Source organism: Symphodus melops (assembly GCF_947650265.1).
Source record: "Symphodus melops genome assembly, chromosome: 20".
NCBI lineage: Eukaryota > Metazoa > Chordata > Actinopteri > Labriformes > Labridae > Symphodus > Symphodus melops.
The window spans coordinates 11,105,646-11,121,055 of record NC_136710.1 but is presented as its reverse complement, the minus strand read 5'-3'; the positions used below and the strand labels follow the sequence as shown (position 1 = coordinate 11,121,055).

General features: G+C 39.5%; 1 long non-coding RNA gene across 4 annotated transcripts in view; it reads left to right on the top strand.

Moving 5' to 3' along the window:
• Positions 1-15,410, top strand: part of LOC306841557 — a 182,914-nt gene that overhangs the window by 4,409 nt on the left and 163,095 nt on the right. For all 4 annotated transcript variants that reach the window (XR_013781548.1, XR_013781549.1, XR_013781550.1 and 1 more), the window contains exon 3: positions 151-209. This is a non-coding gene — a long non-coding RNA (uncharacterized lncRNA). The remainder of the gene's footprint in view (positions 1-150; positions 210-15,410) is intronic.

The window sequence follows — 15,410 nt, the reverse complement described above, 5'->3', positions numbered from 1 at the left end:
TCCTTTATGCAATTTAATGCTGTGTCTTTCGCTTATGATTCCCAATTGTTGTTGCCATGGTGACATGCTTGGCAAAAAAAACAACTCACAGTCACTTGCTTCATTATTACGATCATGTTTGACAGGTTTTTCTTCTTTCTTGTCTTGCAGGAACCTTGGGAAGAAGATGAGCAAACCATGGCTTGATAAGTGGACGTTCTCCCCTGCAGGTAATTACCCCTCTAGGATTGGCTGTTGTTATAACCCTTACAAGGAGTGCTGCTTCCAGTCCATCCGAAGCAAGGAGGCAAACTGAAGACGAGTGGGAATCATAATGCGTAAATCATATAGTCTTTGAGAAGTTGAAATTTAGAGAAATCAGAAATAGAAAAAAACTATACTAAATAGAAAGCCTTTATTGTCATTTTACAACAAAATTAGAAGAAAGAAAAGCCCACTAAGCTTCAGATTACAAACCAAGTATACTTATCGTGATTGTATGAAACTTAAAAACTGTTTTCCTATTTATGACTGGTTAGTTGCCTTTTTCTTTCCATGAAGAGTTTGCTTAATGAAACGTTATTTTACTGATTCAACTCTTTAATCACATTGTTTCACCTGATAAATAGAAAATATTTTCCTGTTAGAAACAGCCAATTTCAACACTTAAAGTTGAAGCTTGTATTTTCTTAGATCTGAAAGTTGTCACAAACTTGTGAAATTCAAGAATTGATGGTTTTCTATGAAAAAAGCAATGCACCGACAGCTATAACATAAGTTTGACCAAAAACTAGAGGCAACAAGTTGTTCACTGTGATGGATCACTGATCTCCAGGCAGGCCGCAAGCCCCTCGAAGATAATAGTGTCATAAAAGGTACAGACAAGCAAAGGCTGCCAGGATGGTATCAATCAGTAGTTCAGGAAAGAAAGCGGTGCTATTGGCAGTTTTACTTGATGGGCTAAAAACAATATACTAGGCTGCAAAGTTAAATATCAAAGCCTTCGGTCGTGATCACTCGATTTGTATTCCGCCAATGTTCACAATTTATGACTCAGCTAACAGCTAAACTAAAGAAAAAGGCCCTAAGTGATTACAGTTAATGTTTCAAAAAAGAAATGGTAAAAAGTGACAGTGGATGAATATGAAGCTGTTTTTTATCATTTAATTTATCTGGATTGAAAAAACTTTTAAGTTTGAAGCACAGAGTTGGTGAGGGACATGCCCATCTACAAGATTTGAATTACTATAAATGTATCTTATGCTGATAATGGACAAATACAAAGTTTGACCACTGCCGCAATTTATCCAATGCTTATAGAAAATGTGTTTAATGCCACAAATGTCCGAGTCAAGGTGCAAAACGTTGTTGGATCTCCAAAGTCATGAAGATTAGTGGCTTGAAATTTAAATGTCTGTGCACGTTTGTGTGAATCTATCAAATAGATGTTTGGCTAGAAGAGACATTGATCTTTCCTGTGGGTTACTGGAAAGGCCGTGAAATAGCTAAACTTTATCCTGTTGAGACTACAGATGCATACTGTGGACTTCAGTTTCCCCTTGTGACATCTTGTTCTTTCATATTGAAGGTGGACAAACTCAACTGTGTCAATGCTCATTAATTAACGGCCCACGTTAAGCAATAAAAAAGCTATCTCTCCATATTATTATTGTACCACTATCTTCACTTTGTACAACAAGCTCTGTTGGAGAATAACGAGTGTCATTGCCGTGTAGAGCCACTCGTTCCTTGGACGGTTTGGGTTGTAATTTCCTGTGCACACACTGGGTATATTATTAAGGGTTAAGGGTTTTTCACAAATGTACGTAAATGAGGCTAATCTGACTGGCAAGCTAGCACTTTGATGCTGTTTGCCAGGAGACTTCAGGCCTTCCTTAACTCCAGTTCTTGGCCTGTTAACTACATTAACAAAAAGCTACTGTAGGTAAAGCTACATTTCCAATATGGCAACTGGTAGCGCTAACGTTCAAGACACATCTTTGGAAACAAATGGATGACGTCATTTAGGCTACGTCCATGTTGTATACAGTCCATGCCAAACGCATTGCAAAAAACAAAAATGTTTGAGTATTGGACTTGCATCCATCCTGTGGATCATAATAAGCAAGACTTGGGCGGAAGTTAGGTGAGAGTGCAATTGACAGATGACAAGTACACGTTTTAGATGTGCCTGTTTGTTTTTTATTTAATCTGTTTAACTATTGTTGCATTACTAATCACATCTCACACCTTGAGCCTCAAAGAGATTCCCATATTATTTGGATCCCACATTTGAGATGTATATATATATATACATACATACAAATGTACCTTCTTCTCACATATGTTCTTTGTTGTCTCTTTTGCCATCTCAAAACTGTATGTGGATTAAAAATGGCAGTTAATCATCTCACACAGTTGCAATATGACAAGCGAAATTGCCAAAGACAGATTGGAGTGTCGAGTTCTTGTGTTCATCTCAATGTATGGCAGATGAGACAGAGACGCATGACATGAGTGCCGCGTGGAGTAAAGGACTCTTTAGACATGCAAATAAATCACTGCTGTCAATTCCCTCTGGAGGTGCACTTTCTTGTGTTTCAGAGTAGACAACTATTGCGTTTCACAGTGACACGTGTTTCAAGGACACACTGAGCACTTCACTGTACTGTAACCGTCTGTCAAGTAGTCATCTCTCTGCAGCAATGCCTTCTGTCTGTGTGAAATACTTTCAATGCAGCACTCATACCCTACTTATACATTTGAAAACAACTCTTAATTAGTGTTTTCTCAAACGTGGATACTGTAGCTATGGATTCTTAAAATACTCTAAAACAAAGGCATATATGGTACTTTAAGGTCTTTCTTCCTTCAAATTTCCAAGGTATACACAAGCTACCTTTAACCTACCCAATGCAGTCCTGGACTCTACAAGACCCTCTACAGATGGTGCGACATCTGCACACCACAACGTGCAAATGCTGGACCACTGACAAGAGGTTGGGTTGTTTGATTCCACTTGGCAGTGGGAAATCCTCCCCCTTTTTCTTGTTCCTGTTCCATCTCGCTGAAATATTTACCGAGTGTACACCCATTCATCTGCGGCTCTAACAGGGCCCGCCGTTGCTTTTGTTAGGTTTTGCTTGGCGGTTTGCCGGGGGAGATGCACAATCAAAGCCAGAATCAAAGCGCAAAACAATTACTGCTGCTTGTATGTAGGTGAATGGCAGCAATGAAAAGCTCATTGTCAGCTTTGCTTGCCAGCTGTGCCACAGGCGAAAGATTTAACGGCTGAGGGAGGTGGATACAGAGGTGTAGAACATAGGGGGCATCTGCTAACCTTTCTCAAGCCAGAATGACCGAATCTGTAGCATCATATTGCCAAGATGGACATTTGCCTGGCTAATACTCCTCTGTCCTTTTTTATCAGTGAATGTAGCTGGGGGTGGACGTTATAGGAGTATATACTGGACTATCTGAATGACTGGCTCCCTCCTTGTACGTGTCTTTTCAATCCAACCTCCTAACAGTCAATAGAAAAAGAGGTCAAGCCGCCGCACTGATTCCTTGCCCGAGCATCTTCCTCCCACCTGCTTCACCGCCCATTTCGCCGCCAACATCCTTGTTTATTCCCTACCATCACCATAATACCAGTCAATAATACCAGTCACTTATTTGACGCAGAGCAAGAAACCTATAATTTCCAGGAAGTCAGCCTTTGGCATGATTGACTTAAGTGTGAGTGTTGTTGGTTCTTTTTTTTTCTCTTTTCTTTTTAAAGGAGACCCTAGTGTATAGAATAAAAGACCATAAGTCAAAAGCAAAGAGGCAGTGATGCGCTAGATGAGTACAGTTATTAGATGGAAGATAATCCTATAAATAGAGGTGCCCTGAAAAAGTAAATGTATGTAGCATCCCGATATACATCTAAGCCTCGGTGTTCAGACGAGGCTGAACGCAGATCCAGCTGATCTGTTGCAAATAAAAACTGGAGGTTAAGTATAAGACTTCAGTTTAATTATTGTTACCAGCAGTCGAACGCTGTTCATTTCTGTTCACATGTTCAAAGCAACTCTGAAAACCTAGATATTAAAATGTGGAGATAGAAACATGTGGTATAACTAACTATAGAAGAACTCCTGCTTTTTGTCTTCTGCACTTTACTTTACCAAAAATATTCACCAATATGGTGCTGAGGTGACAAGTTAGCAGCAATCACCTTGTTAAGTCCACCAGCTAGCTACATTTTCCTTTCACTATGATGCCACTCCCCCGATTATGCAAATCATAAAGCAAGCAACAAATATAACCATGAGATTTATAATAGGTCACTGCAGTTATCATGAATACAGGTATTAAAGTCGAAGAGTGACTCATTTTTAGCAACTGGTTGCCCTGAGAGTTCACAGTCTCTTTAAAATAATAGATTATATTTCATTGGGTAAGTTATGTTACCTAGCTACAGTGCAGCTGTTGGAGTAGCTTTGAGACAGGGGCAGTGCTTAGAAACAAAAGTGTATAAAGGCAAAGACATTTGGTGATACAAACTGGGAATCCTCCGCATACCAGCATGGATGTTCCAGGATCTTCAAAAGACCTCCCAAATGAGACACAGCAGCAATCTCTTGGGTGATTTAAATTACCTCTGTTATCAGTCAGATAATGAATAATGAAGATGCCTTTTGGGAAAAGTAGCATCAGGTTCTCCTTGATAACCTCATTGTCTTGATTTGCATCATTGTCTCAGGATACAACAGTGTCCTACTTGGAGACATTTAAATGCATTAGCTGTCTGGACAAGCATCCTATTTAATCACATTCTCTGCCAATATCGACACATACGAGCTAATGTACCTTGACCGATCCTTCTGTACGTAGGGTCAGTTTTCCATTTGATGTTGTCGCCGTGTTTTAAAAGTCATACAGAAGTGACAGGTTTAACCTACTATTGTGACCACTTGTAGAAAGTCAAAGAGTCACTTAAGTTCTATGAAATCGATCCTCTGGGGACCAAGAGTGCGAAGATTTCCACAGATACATAATATTAAATAGTCGGGAAGATTTAAAGTCTGATTCAGAGTCATAAAAAGTTCATGAATCACAACGTTTGCTTCACACACACTCGTATGCATTCCTGAAGCTGAGCCCACATTACTAGATTCTAGCACTGGTACGATTGTAAGTGATGATTAATGCAACTCCTCAGAGATGGCCGTCTTTCACAATGTTTTTTTTTTCTTCTTTTGTTTAGTTTTTGCCTGAATATATTTCATTCTTTTCTTTTCCTTTTCATATTTGCCTTTCTCCACCCTGAGGCCATAAATCAAGATTTGCGCTGTGCTCTTAGTTCTCTCTCTTCTGCTTTCCTTTTATTCGTCTTCAGGTGGGCCTATCATACATCTGTTTGTTTAGGGAGGATTTTAATTTCCTGTAATTTTCATGTGCTGACGTGTACCGGAGTAATGCATGGCAGGCGGCGTGAGGCCACAGCTGCGGATTCCATAAAGTGACAAATGAAGAACGATTGTGAAATTGACATCCGAGTTTGATGCGTTTCATGTTGCATATTTTCCATTAAGTGTCAATCCCCTTTACATATCCGTGAGACACACTGTTCCCGGCTGAAGAATCAGAGTGCAAAAGCATTATCTGTTTTTCATTTGGTTGCTAGGATTGGAGTCTGAGTCAATGATATGAGCTTCTCTTGAGCAGAGCAATGACACAAAGATAGAGAGTAAAGAGACAGACACGGGTTTTGAAGTGAGCTTGGATTTAGGGCTTTGGACTTTTAGATTCTGTAACCTCACTGCACTGCGTTAGATCTCAAACCACTTATTGTCTCTGTCTTTAAATCATTTCCCTTCATAACCAAACCTTTGACGTTTCTGGCCAATATGTTCACTTTAACAAGTAGTCCTTTCCCCTAAATCAGGGAAATGTTAATGAACGCCATGTCACGGAAACAAGGCTGCTCTCTGAGAAGTTAGATTAATTTAAAGTAGGGCTGTTATAAGTTTCATTTCTTAAAAGGATAATTCACTGAACCTCTATAGTTAATGGCATTTTTAATCGGGTTTGAAATTCCATTATTTAGCATTTTAAAAAGGTATTTGTTGTGCTTCTATATGTGTGTACAGTCCAAAGCTTACTTCCTGTTTGAATACAGACCTGTTTTTATTTTGAAAGGAACTTGTGTATAACTTAACGACGGAAATTAGGAACTTATAACAGATGAATAAAAACAGCTAAAGAGGACGGTGTAAAAGTGAAGTGTTTGATGTTAAGAGATGGATGTACCTTTCGAATTGTCCTCTTAGCTGTCTTGGAATTCTTTTTTTTTTTAAACTCAAATATCACATGATCAATGCTGCCATGCTGGGTTAAATGTGACATGAAGTCTAAAAAGTGTTTGAGTGGTCAGAAGACTAGTAGTGTTATATAAATAGTTCCGGTTCCTGCAGTTGAAATGCACATAGTTCCTCAAAAGTTCCCTAAAAGTTCCCAAAGTGGGGGTCCTGAGACAGTGAGAGGGTGGTTGTGGGATTCTTGTTCTCATGACTCTCATGTAAACATCAAAAATAGCATCCTGTCCTTTCATTATGAAGATATGTTTAACAAAAGTAGTTGAAGAACGGGTGTTCTTCTTGTGCGATTCCTATCCTATTTAACTAAAACAATATTACGTGTTTGGGCTGTTGTCTTCTGTGCTGTTCTACTGCCACTATTTGGATGGGGGGGGGGGGGGGGGGTGTGCATGTTGAGAAGTTTGGGAACCACTGCCCTATAGTTCCAGGGGAACGTTCCAGCAGTTGAAAAACAGTCTCACACCTCTCCCAGTAAACGTGGAAAAAAAGACATGCTCTGCTTAAACCGCTTAATAACAGGAATCTGAATTTGTTGCCCTCCAAATATTTGTTTCAGAGTGCTAGAATGTTCATTGATTCGTGGCATGAACACTCAACTTTTATCTCTGTAAGTCACCTGTCATGTTCAAGTTTATTAACTAACAGATGCAGCTTTAACAATGCGGTTCTTTTAATGAAAAACTCAGCTATTTGTCACTCTGAAAAATTCAAATATGTGTGGGTTTGTGTGTACACCATTATGTACTTGTGTGTGAGTGGAAGTATATGTTCAGTATGCTGCAGCCGTTATCCTTGTATTTCCCCGTCTCACCGAGCACACTATGCCTGAATACACCCACTCCAACCTCACCTTTCCTTTCGTACCCTCATCCATTATTCACAGACATTGGACAACGCACTCATATCGACTACACAGACTTTTTTTTTTTTTTTTTAAACGAACGCCGCTCCACTATGCAGATAATACCTGCTTGACTCAGAGAAACACTGTTGCATTAAAATATGTCAATATCCAAGAGCTCACAATCTTTCATGCTCTGTAACATTTTGAAACTTTTTTTTTTTTCCCCTGCGAGGTAAGGGAGGAGGAATAGAGATGGTCCAGTTGCCTCGAGGGAATATTTTCTGCTTCTTTCACTTCTGTTGACAACAATGTGTGCAGCTTTTCCCTATCATTCCGCCTACCAGGCAAGGTCACCTGCATCATTTGCATTTTGTGGAATTGTCTCTGAGGAGAATATTCTGATTTGTATTAATGTGCATGTACATGCCACTTTGTTTTTTTTTCTTTTTTGACATCTTCTGAATATTCAGCACCATCCAGGGGTAAAGTCAATAAATTCATTCAGATTACATGCAAGTGGATATGGAATGGCTTACGCTACGGAAATGATTGCCGAGGGGGAAATGTGAAGACTCAGATATAAGAAATCCACAAGTATTTGTCCTTGAGGCAAGTTTTGAAGACTTTCAAAGCATGTTGTGTGCAGTCTGTTTGTGTTTAAGCACACATTTGACACATTTTTAAATCCGTGTAAGCTGTGCTGTACATGCTTAAAGGAATATAATTGATTTCCATTTATGTGCTGGTATCTTGAGTATGTCCAAGGACCTGTGTTAAAGTCCACATAAACGTCTCTTCGTACTTGATTTGCCTCCATCGTTTTCAATCAAACGAAACTAACATATGAGCTTTTGAATGAATCAGCAACATTCTAAGCAGACAAACACCTTGTTTCGATTAACAATCCTCCCTGATTTTTTTAAAATATATATTAAAGGCATGATTGGTAATTTTTGAAAACTAGAATGATGTTGAAAGCAGCATTCTCTCCATGCTCCGTCTTCACCCCTCCCCTCTGTGTTCCTTCAAAAGCCACGCCCCTCACTAACTTTATGGTCTTGAACATCCTTAACTTATTGAAAGTCACAATAACACAATAACTGTCTCCTGATTGAAAGTCTCCTGATTGAAAGTCTTCTGTTGGTTTGGTCTAAAGTTAGACTCAACTTGCTGTTATTCTCAACTGAAAAGTTGAGGGTTCTATCCCTAGCTCCTGCAGCTACATGTCAAATGTGTCCTTAGGAAAGTTTTGGGCTCTTGCGACCCTTATACAGTAGATAGAATACTATTTTAAATGCTAATGATGGCTATGTCCTTGTCGGTGTAATGGTTTAAAAAGTAGCCTTCACAATGTACCTTTGTTCTGCTTTTCATTAAAGATATTTGTAAAAAGTGTTTTTGATATTATGATAATTCAAAAACGGAAAACAGAGGTACAGCTGTGACTTTCAGACAGTCTTCTGGAGATGTAATGTTCTTTATAAAACCAGAATACTTTGGTCAACATAACATTTAATGTCAGGATTAGGATAAATGCAGTTTTTTTTTTGTTACGCCTTCCAGGGACAGCAGAGCGTCTGGCAGCATTAATCCACATCCACAATGTGAAAGCCACGATTTGTGTGAAGGTACAACCTTTAATATTTGACACTTCACAGATGAAACATGGAACAAGTTTTGTGATGTTTCTAATTTTATATACATAAATGTTAAAGATACCTAATTAATATCACATAAGTGATTTCATTTGCATGTTGTTAGATATCTTACCCAACCTTCAATAAACTTGCAAAATGCAACATTACATCTGTATATTACATAATTATTAGTGGATTATTTAGTCGCTTTATCCTTTAAATGTGTATTTTATTTGCATATTGAAGAACAGATGTCTTTTACATCTTGTTTAATCATTATCACATTGCACAAACCATCAGATGTTTTATCCTTAGATGAATTAGAAATGTCTACCTACAACGCCTACACAAAAAAAGTCTATTAGAATGTGATGCATAGAAACAGTGTTTTATAATTCATCTTTTTATGAACAGAACTATTAATCCGAAATACTTAAATGGCACAAATTAATGTTTAGTAGTGTTTATGCAGAAGATGAAAAGATTTGTATCGTGAAGAGTTGATCCAAAATAAGGTCATTTTTGTATACTTTGCTCGGCAATGGATGCTATTTATGAGACGCATTCTGCTCTGTTTTTAGTGTACAAATGGATATAAAGTGGGCTTTTCGGAAGACAGTGGAGACCATCCATTCATCTCTTTAATGAATGGGGCGAAATGAGTGTGAATGGTGGACATTAGTCGGGCCATGACCTCAGTGGTGACATCAAGGCTCAGTCCTTTGTTGGACGTCATTTTCCTTTCATAACATTTTAAATCATGATGTGGTGTTCGGTTAAAGTGAATACAAGTGGAACAAACTGAAACTCAGTAATGGTCCATTACGGTATCCAACGGTTAAACCAGAGTTAACAGATTTCTAAGAGTTGTGTTAAAGTTTAACCAAAGAAATGTAGCCAAATGTAAACAACTACATTGAAATAACCTGAAACAGGAACCATGGGGCTAGTCTTAATTTGGATGTCCAATTTCAGAACAGTTCAATGTCATAATTCAACAAATTCAACTCACCAATGGCTATCATGTCGACCCCCGTGGCTCCATCTCTTGCGTCTCATCCACCACTCGGTCGATTAGCAGAGTATGACGAGTTCTAGCGTGTCTTAGCCAGCAGGGCCGTGTGGAGTGAACAGTGCCAGGGGATCCATTCGCTCTGGCACAGTGACCGGGGCCAGAGTCTGCCTTGGGCTCACTTTTTGATCATGCGGGAGAACTTGAAGAAAGGGGGGGTGTAGTGTAGTGTTGAAAGTGAAAAAGGTTTCCCTCGAGCAAAGGATGTGTAAATTGTGGCTGGTCATGTCTTTTTGTTGGTTTGGATTGCTGCAAGTTGGGGGGGGGGGGGGGGGAGGAGATAAGCGGGCATGAACTGAAATATTCAAGAACTTTTCCCTTTCAGAGACAAATGTCTATGAGCACCACCTTATGCATTTTAATATGCAGGTAGTGCTTCGTGATATATATATATATGTGTGTGTATGTATAAACTATCTAATTTAACTGACTGTTAAAGCAGGCCCATTGCTCTCATAACTGCATCATCACCAATGGGGTACCACCGTTACCCCATGTATGGAGGCTACAGTCCTCTAACTGTGGCTCCTTCCCCACTCCTTTCCAGCTCTTTCTACTGTCCTATCTCTGCAATAAAGCCCCAAAATAAAGCGCAAAAAAAAGAGAGAGCTGGTCAAATGACAGGTGTTAGATTATCCTGTCCAATGTGTTTTTTTGATCAGTAGTCAATGAAGCCTGTATACAGATAGAACTTTTCCACAAGGTTCCGTTTGTGAAATCAAGAGACAAGCATTATTAGCTCCAAACTTTAATCCCCGCCACAGACACGAGCAAAAATAAATCTTAAAAACATCTATAAGCTCATTATCTTTTGAGTGTCAACGGAAATGGAAAATCGCCTGCATGAGCTGCAGGTTCAAACCCGGCGGTGTTATGTTTGACTGATGCGCCACAGATATCTATTTTCTCTTCAGCGGGCTTCATTTCAGCTCTAGACAGACTTTTTTCAAGTTTATCTTCCTCCTTCTTTTCTTTCCATCTTATATCTGAAGCTAATCGGCCCTTCTGCCATGCACACTTTCTAAAAAAAAAAAAAAAAACTGCTTTGAGGCTCTCTGCTGAAGCAAAGGATGCTGAATAACATGCATTTCTTTATCAGGCAGAAATTCTAATTGGGTTGGAGAACAGCGATGTACACACAAACAAACAGCTTATTTGACTGCAGACGGTGTATTATTTTTGGCTGCTGTTTACTCCAACTTCAGTTATTAAACAGCAAAATGTGTTTGACACAGAACAGGAATAGATTGGACACAGGACTTTGCAGGACAGTTAGAGCTACACAGTCCATTTTAAGTTTATTGTCCGGTGACCTATGTAGCACAGGTCATACTACACTGACAGTTGCTTCAATTTGCAGCTCACTTAAAACACTGTAATGAATGTTCATTCGGCACTTAGGTGGCACAATTTTGGATGCTTGAACAGTTCTTTGAACATTTACTTTCCTTATACACAAGCTTATTTTCTACCTGCAGGTGAACTTAGTCCAACGTCTTCCACATTTTCATTTTCTTTTCAATGACTGTTTGAAAAGAGGAACTGAGAGAAATGAGTCCAGAGAGAGAGAGAGAGAGAGAGAGAGAGACTCCCAGCGTACTCGCTGCAGCGCGAGGCCAAGAAAAAATTATTTCCAAGTGCACTGACTCGGGCCTTTTTCATGGAAGACATTTTGACTTGTCACAGTAGAACAAGCACAATTGTAGATAATAAAACGGTTGAATTACATTTAGCTGCCTCACTTTAAGGGTCCTGGCATTGTTCATGCTGGCTCACTGTCGCACTGTTGTGACTTTCTGAGACACCTGAATAGAACAGAGCCAGTGGTAATTTTATTAGTTGCACCTGCACTTTTGTCGAATACGTCAAGTCGCAATGAATGCTGTGAAAAGGTCAATTCAAACAAAATCTGACTGAAGGTGTAAATCTCGCTTATTTAAGGGAGTGATTTTTTTTTTGTGTGCAATCCTTTAGATTAAAGAAAGATTTATAGGCCAGATAGATAGCTAGATAGATAAATAGATGATAGACAGATAGATTCCCTTTTTGATCAAGAGCGAAATTCAATTTTTAAAAACTAGCATGATTTTGAAAGTAGCATGCTCCCCGTGTTCCCTCTTCACCCCCTCCCCTCTGTGTTTCCTGAAAAGCCACGCCCCTCACTTTAGTCCAGAAGCGGATTTCAACTCGTGCATTGAGTGTGGGCTCATGCATGCATGGGGTAGAGAGCGAGCAGGGAAACAGGGAGGCCTGATTAGTTTAGAAAACGTGTACCGTGTTTTACCACTGCTACAGATGACAGATTTATTTTTCCTTTTTTTCAGAGCATATGAGTTACTAATCAATGTCATGACCTCAACATAAATTCAACCAAAATCTTAAAAAGTGTATCTGGAGAAAGTTACCTACCCTGCCTTTTAAAGTGGAGCAAATTAATCTCAACATTTCATACCATCTGGCTCACTGAATATATAAATATGGACATCACATCTCTTTCTCCTTTTTCAGTTCAAACCAAAATACTCCCACAAAAGGTGCTAAAAACACTGGAAGGAGCCGTCAATGTCATTAAATCCATTAAATAACTAATTTAAAATTGACGGATTGTTCTTATCCCCATTGTAAGACTCGCCTGCTGGATACTAAATGGAGGCAAAGTTTTAAACTTAAACGTATCTTGGTGTAATCCCAGCATATATTTGTACGCTAAATGGCTCCTTCTGCAAATAATGTAATATGATACGCAGAAATGACTTTTAAGGTTCCATATTCTGCTTTTTCTGGTTTTATATTCTCTTCGGTGTGTTTTCCAGGTGTCTTGTACATGATTAGGTACATATATGTGCACAAATTCAAAGTGTCTAAAGTGTCTTCTCCTACGTCCTCATGTTAGCTGTAGCAGTAGCTGCATGTAAAGCTGCAAGTAAAAATGTATCCATTAAAATACATTAAAATGTATTTTAATTTCAAAATTAATGCCACAACCCATCTGGTGACATGGAGAAGATAGTGTGTATGACTGATACAGCAGTTAATCAGTAGGGGGAGCTCTAAATATTTTGGCTTTGATCTGCTGAGGCAGGAATGCACAATGACACGACATGGCTAAAGCCTACCAATTACTGTCTTAAATTTATCCACTAAATGAATCCTGACGAATACGTGCTTTTTGCAAATACAATTGTGTATGGGATGCTTTGTGCTGCAACAATTGTTAGAGCCAACTGGATTGAATGGCGGATGTTGCATGTTAATTACAACCTTTGCCTAATGTTTGTAAAATACAAGCCAGTGTTCCATTTGTCTGTCAGTTATTAGATAACACACGGAGGTGCACGTATACACAAGACCCCAGCCCACTGTTTAGAATACATAATGAGGTGAACATCACATCAGACATGAGACACAAAAAGAATTATGCCCCTACAATGACTAATTCATGAATTCCTTTTGCTGTGGGTGTTATTTCATTATTTGCTTTGAGCAAACCTTTCTTTTGTTTTGTTTGGTCGTCACTAAACAAAGTGCGGGACACACTTGCAGATTTGTAATCGCCGTTGTATATGGGTGGATTAAGTGTGATAGTTGCTCGAACAAGAGAGAGGACGTTTCCAAATAGCGAATAAAGCCACAGAATGCTAATCACCAGGCCCCTCACAATAGTGCTTGTGACAATGTCGCCATAGTAACACTGGCAATGAGGCTGTCTGTCGCTGAAGTTGCTGTCTGTGTGAGTGATTAGACCTACTTTCCAGGAAGTGAGTTGGGAATTATACATATTTTTCACAAATTATCCATCAATACAAAATGTACCCAAACGATGAAGGACTGCAGTAAGTCTCCATGAGTACTGAAATCAATCTTTTTGCTATTTAGTCAGTGGGTTGTTGAAGACTTTCAAATGTGCTTTACCAGATTGATGTTAGTAAGTATTCTAAAGGCAGGTGTATATAATTAAGAAATGCTGTCCAGTCTGAAGTGTATTTATTGATTCAAGCATAGGCCCTATGTACAGTATTATAAAGAACAGGGGCACTTCTTGGGTCTGTTGGATGGGGCCCCATTAGGGTGGTCTCTACTGTCATTGCAAAATGTGCACATTTTGTGGCACTGCCGTGGTTTCAGCTGTTGGGGGGGGGGCCCTGTTGACAAGCAGCGCCTCTGATGAAGAAAAAGTAAAAACAGTTTAAGGTACCGTTCAAACCAGCAGTTGTTTGGGTGACTTGTTTGTCTGGAAGTTAAGTTTTCTTGTAAGCAAAGTGAACTCTTGCGTGGCTGCTTTCTGCCAACTATCTTCTGTCTGCGGCTTGTCATGCTCAATTTGTGCAACTCCTGTGTGGTTAAGTACTGAGCATGTCACTGCCACTGTCTGAAACATCTTTCCCCCCCCAGGGCACACGGACACGAACACAAACGCATGCCCCACACACACACACACACACACACACACACACACACACACACACACACACACACACACACACACACACACACACACACACACACACCCACACACTGGGCGACTTGCATGATGAACAAAGGTACAATGACAAAACCAAGCAGAAATGCACACAAGACAAGAAATCCTCAATGGAATAAAATGTCAACAACCGACCATTCATACACATGCCAGACTTTTAACTCGTCTCTGTGGTGCATTTTACACTGTCTCAAATACATAAACTGTTTTCTGTCTGGACCAGGGAAATTTAATGCAAATATATAACGGTACTGGTTGATTGTTTGCCCATAGGTTGACAAGAACTAACGCGTTATGGAGATTTTGCCTCATTCTGCCTCACCTAGAAAGCCAAGGGCAAATGGAAATGGCTTAGTGGGGCGTATCGGTCCCAACATAACCCTGGCAAGGAACTTTAGTCTCCTCTTTAATTAATGAGCAGCAGTGTTTTGGAATGTAAATATACGCAACTAAGCAGACAGACGGTGCAGTGAAGTGAAAAAGACTGACGGCAGGAATATGCATATGTTTGACTGTCTACTAAATTTACATTTTTTAGCCATGCTCTGTATAATATCATTCAATCTTGATCAAGTGGCACCATGTAACAGATCTAACCGTGGCCTCACTCTGGCTTGGTTTCATTTGTTGGGCTGAGTTTTGCTGTACTGACTTTCTTTATAGAACTTTTTAAGATGTCTCCTATCATTATTACGCAGATGACATTCAACTATTCGTCTCTTTCATCTCAACTGTGTCTTTAGCTGAACTTACATACAGACATGGACTTTTCAAACATCTAATAGCAGCTTAGAAGACATGGCATAAATCTATATTGTCTAGCAACACCCTCAGCCCCCCCTCTTGTGCATATATTATAACACCGTGTGGAGTATTCACAGCCACTCCTCTGACCACGAGATCAGTTTGAACACACAACTTCGGCAGGTAGACTTGTTGTAACGGAGATGCAAATTTATGCTGCGCTCGGCTCAATTGACTGAGCGGAGCCACTTCAGCACATTGTAAACTCTTAACACTCGCTTTAACATGC